This window comes from Salarias fasciatus (assembly GCF_902148845.1).
Source record: "Salarias fasciatus chromosome 23 unlocalized genomic scaffold, fSalaFa1.1 super_scaffold_20, whole genome shotgun sequence".
NCBI classification, from domain to species: Eukaryota; Metazoa; Chordata; class Actinopteri; order Blenniiformes; family Blenniidae; genus Salarias; species Salarias fasciatus.
The window spans coordinates 7,144,563-7,160,370 of NW_021941230.1; the positions used below are offsets into that span (position 1 = coordinate 7,144,563).

At 44.4% G+C, this 15,808-nt stretch overlaps 1 pseudogene; it reads left to right on the top strand.

Moving 5' to 3' along the window:
• Window positions 1–7,225: 7,225 nt before the first annotated feature.
• Window positions 7,226–10,739, top strand: LOC115383613 (complement C3-like; annotated as a pseudogene).
• The last annotated feature ends 5,069 nt before the right edge of the window (window positions 10,740–15,808 follow it).

Sequence of the window (15,808 nt, forward strand, 5' to 3'; positions counted from 1 at the left end):
AGATGAGGATCAGCACCTCCAAATCCGAGGTCATGGTCCTCGACCGGAAGTAGGTGGCCTCCCCTCTCCAGGTCGGTGGAGAGACTCTGGCCCAAGTGGAGGAGTTTAAGTATCCTGGGGTCTTGTTCACGAGTGGGGGACGGATGGAGCGTGAGATTGACAGGCGGATCAGTGCAGCGGCTGCCGTGATGCAGTTGTTGCATCGGTCCGTTGTGGTGAAGAGGGAGCTGAGCCGAAAGGAGAAGCTCTCGATTTACCGGTCAATCTACGTTCCCACCCTCATCTATGGTCATGAGCTTTGGGTCCTGACCGAAAGGACAAGATCCCGGATACAAGCGGCTGAAACAAGCTTCATCTGTATGGTGGCTGGGCGCTTCATTAGAGATAGGGTGAGGAGCTCAGTTACCAGAGAGGAGCTCGGAGTGGAGCCGCTTCTCCTCCACATCGAGAGGGGCCAGCTGAGGTGGCTCGGGCTTCTGTTCAGGATGCCTCCTGGATGCCTCCCTCGGGTGGTGTTCCGGGCATGTCCCACTGGGAGGAGACCCCGGGGAAGACCCAGGACACGCTGGAGAGACTATGTCTCTCGGCTGGCCTGGGAACGTCTTGGGCTCCTCCCAGAGGAGCTGGAGGAAGTGTCTGGGGACAGGAAAGTCTGGGCATCCCTGCTGAGACTGCTGCCCCCGTGACCCGGCCCCAGACCACAGAGGGAAGGATGGAAGCAGAGAAAGAAAAAAAAAATTAAGCATTACGGAAGCAAAACCACTGAAAGAAGTGATATCATCATCACAACAAAAGAGGGAATGATGGAAGCAAAGAAAGAAAAAAGAAATTAAGCATTGAAGAAGGAAAACCGCTGGAAAAAAATGATTGATATCATCATTGCATCTCTGTGTCTGAGGATCGGGTCGCCGGGGACCCTGCCATCGGCTGCCACCCAATCCACGGTGTCTCTGGATTGGCAGCCCAGGGGGACCGGAGGGTGTGCCCCACTATAGGGGGATCACACTCCTCAGCCTCCCCGGGAAAGTCTATTCCAGGGTTCTGGAGAGGAGGATTCGACCGATAGTCGAACCTCGGATTCAGGAGGAGCGATGCGGTTTTCGTCCTGGTCGTGGAACGGTGGACCAGCTCTACACCCTCCATGGGGTGCTCCAGGGCTCGTGGGAGTTCGCCCAACCAGTCCACATGTGTTTTGTGGACTTGGAGAAGGCGTTTGACCGCGTCCATCATGGTGTCTTATGGGGGGTGCTCCGGGAATACGGAGTCCGAGGTCCTTTGTTCAGGGCTGTCCGGTCTTTGTATGACCGGAGTAGGAGTCTGGTCCACATTGCCAGCAGTAAGTTGCAGCTGTTCCTGGTGCATGTTGGACTCCGGCAGTGCTGCCCTTTGTCACCGGTTCTGTTCATAATCTTTATGGACAGAATTTCTAGGTGCAGCCAGGGGCTGGAGGGGGTCCGGTTCGGGAACCACAGGATTTCATCTCTGCTTTTTGCAGATGATGTTGTCCTGTTGGCTTCATCGAACATGGACCTACAGCTTGCATTGGGGTGGTTCGCAGCCGAGTGTGAAGCGACAGAGATGAGGATCAGCACCTCCAAATCCGAGGTCATGGTCCTCGACCGGAAGTAGGTGGCCTCCCCTCTCCAGGTCGGTGGAGAGACTCTGGCCCAAGTGGAGGAGTTTAAGTATCCTGGGGTCTTGTTCACGAGTGGGGGACGGATGGAGCGTGAGATTGACAGGCGGATCGGTGCAGCGGCTGCCGTGATGCAGTCGTATCGGTCTGTTGTGGTGAAGAGGGAGCTGAGCCGAAAGGCGAAGCTCTTGATTTACCGGTCAGTCTACGTTCCCACCCTCATCTATGGTTATGAGCTTTGGGTCCTGACCGAAAGGACAAGATCCCGGATACAAGCAGCTGAAACAAGCTTCCTCTGTATGGTGGCTGGGCGCTTCATTAGAGATGGGGTGAGGAGCTCAGTTATCAGAGAGGAGCTCGGAGTGGAGCCGCTTCTCCTCCACATCGAGAGTGGCCAGCTGAGGTGGCTCGGGCTTCTGTTCAGGATGCCTCCTGGATGCCTCCCGAGGGAGGTGTTCCGGCCATGTCCCACTGGGAGGAGACCCCGGGGAAGACCCAGGACACGCTGGAGAGTCGATGTCTCTCGGCTGGCCTGGGAACGCCTTGGGATCCTCCCAGAGGAGCTGGAGGAAGTGTCTGGGGACAGGGAAGTCTGGGCATCCCTGCTGAGACTGCTGCCCCCGTGACCCGGCCCCAGACCACAGAGGGAAGAATGGAAGCAGAGAAAGAAAAAAAAAATTAAGCATTACGGAAGCAAAACCACTGAAAGAAGTGATATCATCATCACAACAAAAGAGGGAATGATGGAAACGAAGAAAGAAAAAAGAAATTAAGCATTGAAGAAGGAAAACCGCTGGAAAAAAATGATTGATATCATCATTACATCTCTGCGTCTGAGGATCCGGTCACCGGGCACCCTGCCGTCGGCTGCCACCCAATCCACGGTGTCTCTGGATTGGCAGTCCAGGGGGACCGGAGGGTGTGCCCCACTATAGGGGGATCACACTCCTCAGCCTCCCCGGGAAAGTCTATTCCAGGGTTCTGGAGAGGAAGATTCGACCGATAGTCGAACCTCGGATTCAGGAGGACTGATGCGGTTTTCGTCCTGGTCGTGTAACAGTGGACCAGCTCTATACCATCCACAGGGTGCTCCAGGGCTCGTGGGAGTTCGCCCAACCAGTCCACATGTGTTTTGTGGACTTGGAGAAGGCGTTCGACCGCGTCCCTCGTGGTGTTTTGTGGGGGGTGCTTCGGTAAAACGGAGTCCGGAGCCCCTTGTTCAGGGCTGTCCGGTCTCTGTATGACCGGAGTAGGAGTCTGGTCCGCATTGCCGGCAGTAAGTAGGACCTGTTCGCGGTGCATGTTGGACTCCGGCAGTGCTGCCCTTTGTCACCGGTTCTGTTCATAATCTTTATGGACAGAATTTCTAGGTGCAGCCAGGGGCTGGAGGGGGTCCGGTTCGGGAACCACAGGATTTCATCTGTGCTTTTTGCAGATGATGTTGTCCTGTTGGCTTCATCGAACATGGACCTACAGCTTGCACTGGGGCGGTTCGCAGCCGTGTGTGAAGCGACAGAGACGAGGATCAGCAGCTCCAAATCCGAGGTCATGGTCCTCGACCGGAAGTAGGTGGCCTCCCCTCTCCAGGTCGGTGGAGAGACTCTGGCCCAAGTGGAGGAGTTTAAGTATCCTGGGGTCTTGTTCACGAGTGGGGGACGGATGGAGCGTGAGATTGACAGGCGGATCGGTGCAGCGGCTGCCGTGATGCAGTTGTTGCATCGGTCCGTTGTGGTGAAGAGGGAGCTGAGCCGAAAGGCGAAGCTCTCGATTTACCGGTCAATCTACGTTCCCACCCTCATCTATGGTCATGAGCTTTGGGTCATGATCGAAAGGACAAGATCCCGGATACAAGCAGCTGAAACAAGCTTCCTCTGTATGGTGGCTGGGCGCTTCATTAGAGATGGGGTGAGGAGCTCAGTTACCAGAGAGGAGCTCGGAGTGGAGCCGCTTCTCCTCCACATCGAGAGGGGCCAGCTGAGGTGGCTCGGGCTTCTGTTCAGGATGCCTCCTGGACGCCTCCCTGGGGAGGTGTTCCGGGCATGTCCCACTGGGAGGAGACCCCGGGGAAGACCCAGGACACGCTGGAGAGACTATGTCTCTCGGCTGCCATGGGAACGTCTTGGGCTCCTCCCAGAGGAGCTGGAGGAAGTGTCTGGGGACAGGGAAGTCTGGGCATCTCTGCTGAGACTGCTGCCCCCGTGACCCGGCCCCAGACCACAGAGGGAAGGATGGAAGCAAAGAAAGAAAAAATAAATTAAGCTTTGAAGAAGGAAAACCGCTGAAAGAAGTGAATGATATCATTATGACCAAAGAGGGAAGGACGGAAGCAAAGAAAGATGGTTTCCGGGTCTCAGGGGATGACAGCTTAGAGAGAGGTGTCCCAACCAAAAAGGAGAAATCTAACATTTATAGACAGGTATTTGACATAATGGTAAACTCTCAAGGAGTAGTAATCTGTGGAGACTTTAATATTCGAGTAAACCACCAATTAGATGTATCAAAATCCATTAATCAAGAAAATTCATTATCGAACAAAGTTAATTCATTTATAAAAGAAGTTGGAATCGTCGATGTCTGGAGAGAACCACATCCCAAAAGCAGAGATTACACATACGACTCATGCCCACACAGAATCTGTTCAAGAATAGACTATTTTTTATGTTCAGTAGTGAACGTTTCAGAGTAAGAGAATGTAAAATAAAGACAATTCGGAGTATCGGACCACAGCCCTAGTTAAGTGTCAATCAACTTAGAGAAAAAGGGTTAGAAACCTCCTGTGGAAGTTAAATGCCGACATACTGAATAATTCTGAAATAAGGGATATCATCATTACCCATCACAGAGGGAAGGATGGAAGGAAAGATGAAGCATTGAAAAAGCAAAACAAACCTCTGAGAACATTGAAAAACTGATATCATTCCGAACACAGAGGAAAGGAAGGGAGGAGGGAAAGAGAAAAAGGAAAGGAAACGTTGAAAAGGAAAAATCCTCTGAAAGAATCAATTGATATCTCTCTTACAAACATGTTAATGAAATAAACATTTAAATGCATCAAACAAATGATGTAGAATCTGTCCTTGATAGATGTATGTGATGCGGATCCTTGTCTGTTGTTAAAATGATGGCACAGCCGAGGGTGCTGACGATGTTGAGATTGTTTATTTCACCCAACGTAATCCCAACGTGCAGAACAAAACAAGGAGCTCAAAAACTATTTACAATATTTACAAAAAGAATAGGAAGGAAAAAGAAAATTCTTACAAAGTTCACTGGCTTTCTGTCACCTCCACTGTAACAACGCAAAACCAACACTGGCAGGCTCCCACTCTCTCTCAGTCAGAGGGAAGTCTGACTCTCACCCTCTCCCAGGTGGAGATGGGCCTCCTTTTAACACCACAGGCCCCTCCCCTCAGGTAATTAACAAGGGAATCACAGTTTTCTCCCACAAAACATAATAAATCCCCATAATAAATTCATGGTAATTTGTTAAGAAATATACAGAAACAAACAGTCGAACCACTGCATCTCAAAATAGGTCCGAAACAAAAATAAATTATTTTCATGCTGAACTTTGCACCTTTCAGTGACGTCATCATGACGTCACTTCCGGGTTTCCCCATCTGACGGCTATAAACAGGAAGTGAACTCGGAGCTCGGTTTGGCTGTGGGAGGACGTGAATGGGACATGAATACTGGTGAAAAAGTTTGCAGGGTGATAGATTATGGCAGGAGGATGATTTGGCAGCGGTCGAGTGTGCACCCACGACTACTGCGGTGAATAACAATGTCCAACTATGCGGGGAACGGAGCAGACAAACGGAGAAAAGACACAGGTGAGTGTAATGTGTGTTTTAATGAGCTCCAGCGCTGTGCCGCGGCCACCGTCAGAGTGACTCCGTCACAATGTAGTTTACAAAAGGTCAATGAATTTCAATGTTTTACATTGTAAAAGTAGTCTGTGTTCAAGTTTCTTCTGTTCTGACTCATCTGTGGTGATGTACAATCTATTTGTAGACAGCCTTCTAGCCAAGAGTCCGCTGTGCCTCAGAGCAGATTCCTCCAGTTTCCTCTGTAGTATTTTATTGTCTATAATGTCAAAGGCTTTCCGCAGGTCAGCATCAATGCCAATGGGATATCTGTCATTATCAGATGCCTTAGCAGTTTCTTCTGCCATCTGTGTTATGACATGAGTAGTTCTGTTTTCTCTGAATCCAAATTAATTTTCATTTATTATTTTAAAGGGACTGTATCATGCAAAATTCACTTTTTGTCTGTTTTAACCTCTTAAGTCAACTTCTCCCGATGCATTTATCAAATATCCAGACGCATTTTGCAAATTCCACAGACGCACTATGTACCGTTAGAAAGCTGATATTCTCATGAATCCACTGGTATAAACCACTTTCAGATGTGATTACCACAGCGGGTAATATAAACACATTTGTCCAACATACAGCAAATTAAATAAACAGCGCAACTCACCTTTGGAGGCTCATAACTGATCACAGATGATCCATAATCCAGATAATCCAGCAAAAACTGCCACAGTACAAACGTATGCATCCAGGCAAAGCTAGAAAGTATAGCCTTTTGTCCAAAAAATCTCTTGAAATAAGCAAATAATCCAGAATTAGACGCGGCGCGTCTCTCCGCGTGCGCGTCCGATAATAATCCATTTTTTTTATCAGATAAAAACATCCAGACCTCTCTCACTCGCGCTGAGGATATCCAATATGGCGACTGATCGGTTTCCGTTGCTTATTCATCATATTTCAACCAATGAAGTGGCTCATCCCTGCCTCCGATGGCTAACCAGCCAACCGCTGCTGAAACTGATGGGCCCACGTCATCGGTCGTCATCACTCGTCGTCAATGAATTCTGAGCCAATCACGTCGGTGGAAACGTTTGACTGACAGGGCTGGTAGCCAATGAGCTTGCTGAATGGCTCGCTGGCCCACTAGCGGGGTTTTGTGACTTCTAAGATATCTGCTGCGGGATGCACCTGCTGCCTATCCCTGCTCCTCTCAATCCGAGTGCCTTATCCCACACTGAAGCCTATCTGAAGTGATTTTTTTGAGTACTTTATGAGTTTTTGGAGTGAAAATAATGTAAAAACGGGCCAAAAACCAACATATACCATTGTACAGAGGGCATCCAGAGGGTATACAGAGGATGTCCAAAATTGACCCCGCTGGGGCATAGCAGTACAAATACATGTGTGAAACACTCATTTCTTGTAGTACTGCTCTGACATTTTGACCTGAACTATGTAAGACCCCAGGCTTTAGTAAAATTGTGTTTTCAAGCTATTTCAGTGCTTCCACACTTATTTCCAGGTGTTTTATGAGGGAAAAAATTCAGGCTTCAGAGTGGGAGAATAGCGCCAAAACCTGTATAAAAAAGCTGACAAGATACGTCACAACAACATCACGTGACTCTCTGAAGAAGACAGCTGACAGCTGCCGAAACCGTCAGGTAAATAACAAAATACCTCCCTGGTCTTTGGAAAAGAACCTTTGTTTTTGGATTATAACTTGGAAAGACCAATGAACCTTTTTGGACTGAGGAACCTGAATTTTACTCTTCTGTTCATGAAGGCTTTTGAAGATGCCAGGCCTGTAGTGAGATGGTTCACCCAGCAGCAGCTTGTGGGCGGAGGCTATGGATCAACCCAGGTACAACAAAACTTCCTCTACTCTTTGTCCTCAGTGGACTTTCTTTGTTTACTCATCGCCTTCGCCTCACATTTTCTTCCTCCTTGTTTTCTCTCCAGGCGACACTCATGGTGTACCAGGCTCTATCAGAGTGCTGGTTCAGTGCTGTAAAACCAGAGTACGACCTGAACGTGGACATTTTGATGCCGGGCAGGCCGAAGCCTTACAAGTTCAACGTGAACAGAAGAAACCACCACCTCACAAGAACACTGAAGGTGGAAGCACACTCTTCCATTCACACTCAGAAAACACGCATGTGATCCCTTCTAACCTTTCTTTGTGTGTGTGTGTGTGTGTGTGTGTGTGTGTGTGTGTGTGTTCTCGTATTTCTATCCTTGTTGGGGCCAAATGTCCCCACAAGGATAGCAAAACGTGCAACGACGTGCCTTGTGGGGACCTTTTTCCGGTCCTAAGTAGGAGAAACAGTGTTTTCTTGACCATGTTGTTGTTACTGAAAAAAGTAAAAGTGCAAAAACATTTCTTTAGGGTTAGGCTTTGTTGTGGTGTGGGTTAGGGTAAGGGTCAGGGTTAGGGGCTAGACATGAATGGGAGTCAATGGAAGGTCCCCACAAGGATAGAAATACGAGACTGTGTGTGTGTGTGTGTGTGTGTGTGTGTGTGTGTGTGTGTGTGTGTGTGTGTGTGTGTGTGTGTGTGTGTGTGTGTGTGTGTGTGTGTGTGTGTGTACATCTAAAATTCTCAACAGAGTAATGGTATAAACCACAACGTGACAGTGAGAGCCACAGGATCAGGAGCAGCAACAGTAACAGTGAGATATCAGCTTTGTGTTTCCTCAATATAATTTCAAGCTTTTGTGAACGTTGTTAATATTTACATTATTCTTCCATCTGTTTCAGATGGTGTCCGTGTACTATGCTCTGCCTCAAGAAAAACAGAGTGACTGTCAGAGGTTCAACATGTCTGTGGAGCTCATCCCAGGTAACCTGCTGCTTTCCGTTTCTGCTATATGTTAACCTACCTGTGTTTATGATGTTTTCGGTAATCTGATGCTTTCCTTTCTCAGAGAAAATGGATGTTGAGGAGAAGGTATTCCGGCTGAGAATAGAGGTCTTGTAAGTGAAGCTCACCTCTTGTCCTGCTTGTTTGAAATCAGTCTTTTGATAAGTGAGCATGTTTGACTTTTTGTAGTTCCTCTCTTATTTTTCATTTTATACAGGCACAATGACAGAGAGCGCGATTCCACTTTGACAATCTTGGACATTGGATTATTGCCTGGCTTCACTGTGGATACAGATGACTTGAACCTGGTGAGAAATTTCAAAAACATCCACACTGAGTAAAGTTTAAAAGTTGGTGTATTGAATGCTACACTGTGCAACACTGTTGGGATATCTGTCAGTATCTGCTTCCCCCCCAGATTGCCTGTGAAATGGTCAAACTTTTATAATGAAGCCAAACACTGCAGACCCTCCACTCTCTCAGCCAGTTTCTCCAATCAAACTCCAGATTGTACTTGTTAGGTTTTTATAATTTCAGACCAACTCTTGGACCCCATTTGTGATCACGTCCCCAAAGAGGTCCTCTGCAGGGCTGCCTCACACTGCTTTAACACTACTTGGATTCACTCCTGCAGCTTACATTTAGAGCAATCATAATTTATATAGTTTGTGAGCGTTAATGGATGTAGGACGTGTAATCTTATAGATTCAAGATAAAAACTGCAGAAATGTTTTCATTTCATGTGGTCTTAAAACTCCAACAAAAGATATTGTCTGTTTTTATCATCTTTCTTTAAAAACAACCTTGTAGTTACAATGTGAGTGTGTGTGTGTGTGTGTGTGTGTGCACACAGTTGTCTCAGGGACGAGCCCGCACCATTGCAAAACATGAGATGAACACCGTGCTGTCAGAAAGAGGCTCGCTCATCATCTATCTTGACAAGGTGCGGCCATCTTTGTCACCGTCCTCATCTCCCCTCCTCACCACGGTGTTGCTTCAATAACATCCGGTTCCCCCGTCGCTCCACAGGTTTCTCACATACGACCGGAGGAAATCAGTTTTAGGGTCAGACAGACACTCAAAGTGGGCGTCTTACAGCCGGCGGCTGTTTCTGTCTATGAATACTATAAAGGTGAGTCTCCGGGTCACGAGTCGCCATGGTTCAGTAGCGCAAAGCTGTTCCTCATAAACTTTCTTTGTTGTAGCAGAAACAAAATGAGTGAAGTTGTACCATCCAGAGAGGAGAGCCGGACAGCCTCTGTGGTTCTGCAGAGGTGGTGAATGCACATGCGTCGCCGAAGGTGAATGAGATTCAGCAGTTTGGATGATGTGAGCTGAAGAGTAAAACACTGTCTGGTTGTCTTTCTTGACCTCAGAAGACCTGAACATTCACACGTCGTCTTCATGTTTTTGCTTCCAGGGAGCTGCAGTCTGCAGAAGAAGGGCAAAATCAGCAATGATGAGCGAAGCGCTAAGATTTGTGAGGCTACACTGACCAACAAAACAGAGTTTGGTAAGAAAAAAAAAAAAATGTTTCTCTCCAATTATGAAAGTGTCTCTATGTGGGAAAGAACATATCACAACAAATCCGTCTCTCACTTTTTACACAGCATACAAAGTACAGCTGGAGGAGACAGTAGCTGATTTGTCCACAGACACTTACACTGTGAGGATACTGGACGTCATCAAAGAAGGTGAGTTTTTTTTTTTAATATATTTTTGTTTACATTTTTAGCCTGTTAAAGGCCAAACAATCTTTATACCTCCAGTTTTATCCACAGATCTCTTTTACATGTGTAAGAGAGAGGATCTTAATAAAGCTCCTGTTAGTATGAGACATGAACTCGTTCATCCCGACATCTATTTACTGGTTGCTGCTTGCAGCTCATCACACAAGCCTTTGTTAAGTTAGTCAAGCTAAAAGCAGTTGACTAATGGTGATATAACTGCAGTTCCTCAAACGATTGACTGTAGTGCCAACAGGAAGGCATTACGTGTCTCTAACATGGAATTAAAAGAAGTTGTCTGTGCTGTCATCATGGCAGGAAACACTGATGTTGGTCCTATGGGTAAACTGCGCTCGTTCCTCAGCCATCAGCACTGCAGAGGGGCTGTAGGTCTTCAAAAGGGTAAAACGTATCTCATCATGGGCTCGTCCCAAGACATCCGCAGAGATGACCAAGAACAGACGTACGTGCAGTCAGACTTTTCTGCTCTATATATAATCTATTCTCACATCAGTTCATCATGAGCTCCTGTGTATCTGGCTCGTTGTTTTCCACTCTTCAGGTTTTGGTACATGCTTGATGAGAAGACCTGGGTTGAGTACTGGCCCACAACAGAAGAGTGTCAGACAGATGAACACCGACCGTCCTGTTCGGGCTTGGAACACATGGTGGATCAGTTTCAAGTCTTTTCATGTCGACAATGACGAAGTCCAAGGAACTGTAACCTTTATTTTTCATCCATCTAATGTGTTTTCTATGCAACATTGCATGGGAGAATAAAGTATGTTGTCCTTAAAATTTGGTGTTTTTCATTTCAATTCTCTTTGCCAGTCCTTGTAAACTTCATAAATTGTATTGGCGATGTTGCCTCACAAAGAAATCTCAATACATTGATCCTGACATGTGTGAAATGTCTGCCGTTCATTATTGTACTAAGAACAGTTGTTTGACACATTCATGGCAAAGTTAGTTAGAATGGGTGTGAAAATTAAAAATTAAGATTTTTGGTGGATTGTTTTACTTCATTAGCTTCAATTTGGAAGCAAAATGATTCGCCTACATCTTGAGCCACACAAACCTTGACATTTTTTAAAAGTTGAAATTTAGTTTCATCAAATGGTGAAAGACGACTCGCCTGTGGCGGCCAAGCGTTCATGGCGACGTTGTTTGATGATCCTTTGATGTCGACTCTTCCTATCATTGTGAAGCAGAATTCACAAAGTGTTGCATTGTTCATCCACTAATAGGGAACATGAGCTGGTTTAGACCGTTGTGAAACAGATGAGTTTTTACTCTTATGATGTATTGTTGCAATAGTTATTCTGCTGTTACGATAGTAAGATAATAGTAATTATCTTCGTATTGGATGACATTTTTTTTTTTCAGTTCAATGACTGACTGAGAGGACAATCTGTGTTGCAGTCATGATCACAGTTCCCTCCTGGCCCTTGAGCAGTGCGCTTATCAGCCACTGGAAAATCTGAGGTGCATTAATGTGTTGTCCAGTCATTCTATATTATTAAATGCTCCACAGATGTCACCATTCAGTCGAGAGTAGCTGTTCACATGACTGTTTTTGACACCTGTGGGTTAAAAATTTGAATTATGGTGCTGATGATGAAAATTTCGGGATTCTCACAAAACCATTTTAATTCACAATAACCTTTGAATTTAAACTTTTCTTTGTTGATATGTTTGAAGATATTGACATTTTCACAAAAAAAACCAAACAGTTATTGCAGAAAATGACGACAATGTACAATGCAGCGAGTACTTGCTGATGAGAGACAGAGAAGGGCCTGTCGTGGCTTCACCATCCTTGGGGAAAAATAGACATTCGGACTCATAGATACTGCTGAGTGGTGCATCATGGGGGATTTGGAAGTTGGTGTTCATGCTGCTTCTGGTGCAAAATGCAATGAAATGTTGGTTGTCAGCTTTTATGGCAGCATCGCCGATGCTCGGATCTCAGTGATGTATTGAGTCCATTGTTCTTGAGTCCGTTTTGGCCCACGGGCCTGCTGTTTGACACCCCTGTTCGCATATTGTCAACATAGTGCTGTCCTTGGCGCTGAATTATCAACTTAATCCAGTCACAAGATACATTGTGTGAAAGACAAACACACACGCTTAGAAACTCATGCATGGAGTAAATATAGTGCTGTCCATGGCCTGAAGTTTCAACTAAAATACAGTTTTTTGGTACATTTGTGAAAGACGCACTCTGACACAAATGCATAGAGTAAACACAGTGCTGTCCATGGTGCTGAAATACCACTGTTATCAGGTATGTTGTGTGAAAGACAGCCACGAACACACACCCATGCATCAAGTATGCATGGTGCAGTCCATGGTGCTGACTGGTCAACTCAATACAGTTACAAGGTACATTGCATGACTCTCTGTCTCGATCTCTCTCCGTCTTCATCTCTGTTTCTCTCTCGCACACTTGTATACCCACACAGCTAACCCAAAACCATATCCTAAACCTAACCTAAGCCTAATTATAACCCTCACCCAAAAATCTAACATCACGTACGTTGTGAGGACTGGGCATAAATGTCCTCGCAGTGTAAAATGACTTCCCAACGATGGTGTTCAGCCGGCCAGGACCTGCTACTCACAGCCACTGAAAGACAAACACACGCTGTTTGACAAACACACAGTGCTTAGCCCGTAGGTGGGCTAAGCACTTACAAAATAGAACAGGAAGTTAAGACCACCAAGAGACTTCAGGGTTATTTGGGATAATATTCCACATGTCATTTGGACACGTAAGAAATCTTTTAACCCAATTAATGTTCATAATTTGGTGAAATGATGTTGAAGTCAGTGGATTGAGACCTCCTTTAGATGAGGACTGATCTTTTACTTTGATGAAGTTTATTCTTTAAGTTGAATTTGAGTTCTATGGAGTTGAGAACAAGTGCGTGTGGAGACATCTGAAGAAGAGAAACCAGATGCTCTCTTCACATCTCTGCTGCTTTGCTTAACAGAACTCTACCTTAAATGGGCAGATCTCTGGCAGACCAACCGTTAAACTCAGTTTTGTTGGAATGAATGACTGGCAGCATATTTTGCTCAAGAGTTTGTCTGGGATTTTTGGATACTTTCATTCCGTGTTCAGTTATTGCATTTTTGAGCGGAATATTACATATTTCAGATTGACTGCTGTCTCGAGCTGTCGGAGTTTTTACTGTCCGTTGGCCGCTACAGTCGTCAGATTTTTTCCGCACCTTTTTCCGTCCACATAATGTATTGACTTCTCCCAGGGGGCAAGGAGCATTTCACTCAGTATGACAAAAAGTGCTTTTGGACAACATCGCCCACCCTAGCTTTAAAGTGTTGTTTGTTTTAATCCTCTCAGACTAAAGACTGTCGACTCTGTCTCCATATTGTGGCAGAATTATTTCACTATAAAGACAAATATTTATTTGAAATCTTAACAATATTTAATCCTGTCAGCAGTTTTACTAACAAGTTCTTTTTTTCCCCACAAATGACATTCATTTATTTCTTATTTCAAATGTTTGCACTTGCTTCCTAATTGAATGTGTTTCTGCTCCAAGACTTGATAAAATACAAATAATCAATTTAGTTTGATTTATTGAGATATTGATCGCTCTGTGACAGATTGGGTGGGGGTGTGAATATTCTTGTTTTATGTGTATGCACTATGGAAATGTCTGAATTATTTTTCCTTCACTGTTATAATGTTCATTATTTATGTTTCTCAGTAAATAGATTTTGAACCAAAAAGGATGCTTGTACTGCCTCCACACCAGTTATCATTAAAAATGGCAAAACTAATTGATAAAAGTGATTGGTCTGCTCCACCTGCTCACTGACGGTGACTTAAGTTACTCAGAGACTTGAAGGTGAATCTCTACACACTGTATACTTGTTGTAAATGTCAATTATTACTGGTAAAGATAATTGGCTGTAACTACATTTTTCTGTTCTTATAAATCAAAAACAAAAACTGAAATTAATTTAAGGTCCAATCTTAACCTAGCCTGAAGTCAGTCCTGAAACTGGTCTGAAGCCAAGAGCAGAACACAAATAGAATGAGTTTTTCCTCCCAATGTCACATTAATTAGCCTATTCTCCATTTTTTTATGATCTTGTTTAATCTTTTCTAATAATGACGAGAAGTTTTCTTCAGATAATTCCCTGGAAATCGAATTTCAAAGAAGGAAATCAAACTGAGTAAAGTTTCAGTTAAAACCAGTCTGATTTATGTTGGGTCTGTCTGTCTGTCTGTCTGTCTGTCTCTCTGTCTCTGTCTCTGTCTCTCTGTCTGTCTGTCTCTCTCTCTCCTGGCACAGAGAGATTGAGAAGGAGAAAATCAAACCTGAAATAGTCAAATCAACAATACACCAATACTCCACATTTGACCACTTGAAATTGTTTTTTAATCAGTTTTTAATCCTGTCAGACTGAAAGACAGTGGCCTCTGCATCTTGTGTTCGAACTATATCACTGAATAAAAACCTGTGATTATTAAATGAAAGAAAACTAATCAAAAGGGATTTCTCTGCTCCACATGGTCGTTAATGATGACTCATCAGTAAAACCAACCTGTCTCACAACGGTCTAAACCCAGCTCACGTCCCCTATAAGTGGGTGAACCACAGATGTTGTCATGTTTGTTGTTGGACACTTCTGGACAGTTTGTGGTTTTATTTTTCAAAATTAACACGGCTAATGAATACATGTCAGTTGTTCAGTTTGCACGGTTGAGCAAATCCAGCCAATAGTATCCTGTTTTAAGATGTTCTCAATGTAAATATTTACCGTAATTCAAGTAACTGTTGTGCTGTACTTAAGTGTGAAACTTACAGGAATATATTCCTTGACTAATTTGAGGTTTTATTTTGAAGTAGTCCCGAGTTTGATTTCAGAATACTGTCGTTTGTGATTTTAAACTAGTTTTATTGTCATAAAAGCTTCGTAATTGACATATTTATGTAACTGTGCGTTTGTCAGGCTGCTAACTGCATTGCCTTTGTTGATGTAGCAGATGTGTAAATTGGAAATTACTACATTTGACATGAGATTGTCTTTTAATATTTTTCTTGTTTACTATGATTACTTTATACCAAATTTTACTAGCTTTTACTGTTTCATCTTGCTCATTATAGTTAGATTTAGCTGATATGTGTGTGTGACAGATGTATGTTGGACATCTTACATCTTACATGCACAAAATATTACATGTGATGGTTCAATTACTTATTCCTCCCCCTTCTGTCACTGTTTGCATGCTATCCTAACTAAAATATGAAAACCTATAAATGTTTGGGTGGTTTCAGTTAAAGCAGACACTGTTTTTTCATCTGTGTGATTTTGACAAAGATCAGATCACATGATGGTGATTTTATGCAGAAATGTGAGAAATTCCAAAAGGTTCAGATACTTTTTCATACCACTGGGTGTGTGTGTGTATATATATATATATATATATATATATATATATATATATATATATATATATATACACACACCTTTGCTACAATACTAATAAAACTCGTCACATGCACTTTCAAAGAGTGCATGTGACGAAATACGACTCCTGTTGTTATAGGCTAAATTACCCTTGAGCATCAGACGGTCCGACTTCCGCCATGTTGGTCTGCTCCAAAGTTTCTACGCTCGTTGTCGTGATGATGCGCGTCCATGAACTTCAGGGGTGGAGCTTGGGGTGAGTATGAAGGGCGGGGTGTAGTCTGGGGTAGAGTATGAAGAGAGAGGTGGGTTTGGATACGTTTTC